Source organism: Cebus imitator, unplaced genomic scaffold (genome assembly GCF_001604975.1).
Source record: "Cebus imitator isolate Cc_AM_T3 unplaced genomic scaffold, Cebus_imitator-1.0 Scaffold1, whole genome shotgun sequence".
Lineage (NCBI taxonomy): Eukaryota > Metazoa > Chordata > Mammalia > Primates > Cebidae > Cebus > Cebus imitator.
Window position 1 is genome coordinate 16252274 of NW_016107316.1, and position 1938 is coordinate 16254211.

At 40.9% G+C, this 1938-nt stretch overlaps 1 protein-coding gene across 5 annotated transcripts in view; it reads left to right on the forward strand.

Annotated features, from left to right (window-relative positions):
• The window catches only part of NCOA1 (nuclear receptor coactivator 1), a 274844-nt gene that overhangs the window by 246275 nt on the left and 26631 nt on the right, over nt 1-1938 (forward strand). The gene's annotated exons all lie outside the window — the stretch shown is intronic.

Below are 1938 nucleotides of genomic sequence, written 5' to 3' on the forward strand. Positions count from 1 at the left end.
TTTTTTGAGACGGAGTGTTGCTCTGTCACCCAGGCTGGAGTGCAATTATGCAATCTCAACTCACTACCGTATCTGCCTCCCGGGCTCAAACGATTCTCCTGCCTCAGTCTCCCGAGCAACTGGGATTACAGGCACATACCACCATGCCCAGCTAATTTTTGTGTTTTTAGTAGAGACGGGGTTTCACCATGTTGCCCAGGCTGGTCTTGAACTCCTGACCTCAGGTGATCCAGCCTCCTTGGCCTCCCAAAATGCTGGGATTATAGGCATGAGCCACCACACCCGGCCCATTCGCTTATTTTTAAATTTCTCTCCTGGAGCTCCATGAAAATTAAATGAAAGTATTCCCCACACAATGGGTTTTAGTACATTAGTTCAAAATTTGCATGTAGTTCTTTCATTGTGTGGGAGATTTTGTTTTTCCCGGTTTGCATAGAATAATCTCCACAAAGTATCTCAGACTACTCATTGGTGTCATCACTCTCAGCTGCTGCAGTTGCAGCTTCCTCTCCAGTATTAGTCAACTTTCTGGCTTCCAAAAGCTTTTTTTCTTTTTTAATCTTTCCTTTGGCACTGCCTTCCATTCTCTTTGTCCTGGGTGATAATTCTTCTTTTCTATCACTTTGAGATTCTAATAGGTAGTGGCAGTGATGCATATCTGATTAGTCTACTACGTTTAATCAAACTTTTATGCAAAATTAATTGTCAATTCCTGAAAAAAAATGGAAATAAATCCCTTGATTTTATAAATGAAAGAAAGAGGTAAATTTTAAGGCTGCTTAAAAATGTATTTGAATGAGAAGGCTGCTGTTCGACTTGAATAAAATGTAGAAGTTATACAGATTTTTGACATGCAGTATGCTTATCCGCTTTGACAGCCAAATCAGTTTAGAGTTTCCATTCTGATGGTAGCAAGTACTAAAATCTTTTGACTGTCAAATTAAGCATCTAAAGACTCATTCCAGAGAGCACCATAACTCTCAAAGACGTTTTAATCAAAATTATGCCACATCAGTTTCTTTGTCGTCAAGACAATGAAGTCATCTTTGGCTGGTTTATATCACTGACACTAACTGCTTGGGCAAGAAAAGGTTTATAAATCCATATTTTAATGATATGGTTGTCTGAACAGGAGTGGTCTTCAAAAGAGTTTTGTTGCCATTTGTCTTACAATTTCTTTATGCAAAGAATTTGACGAGGCTTTTTTACTTTAGCCTGGGGAGATACTTCCTCAACATTAAAAGACTTGTGTGGTTATCTGCATTCCTATTCCTCTTCCAAGATGACAATCTGGCTAAAACAGCAAATGGTTTTTTTATTGTTGTTTGTTTCTTTGTTTGTTTTTGAGACAGAGTCTTGCCCTGTTGCCCGGGATGGATTGCAGTGGCACGATCTCGGCACACTGCAACCTCCACCTCCCAGGTTCAAGCAATTCTCATGCTTCAGCCTCCCAAGCAGCTGGGATTACAGGTGTGCACCACCACGTCTGGCTAATTTTTGTATCTTTAGTAGAGACGGGGTTTTGCCAGGCTAGTCTCAAACTCCTGACCTCAGGTGGTCCACCGGCCTTGGCCTCCGAAACTGCGGGGATTACAGGCGTGAGCCACCACACCTGGCCACCAAATGGGTTTTTAACAGCATTCATGATATTGATTGCAGATCCTTAAATCAAAAGATTTACCTCATGCATTAGGGGAAAAAAGATTTATCTAACAAAAGATAAAAACTCACAAAAGATTTATCTCATGCGTTAGGGGAAAAAAGCCAAACATTAATAAATTCCTCATCTATTTATTCTAAGGTTTTTTTTTCTATTTAAAAAAAGTAGAAATAGGCCGGGCGTGGTGGCTCAAGCCTGTAATCCCAGCACTTTGGGAGGCCGAGGCGGGTGGATCACGAGGTCAAGAGATCGAGACCATCCTGGTCAACATGGTGAAA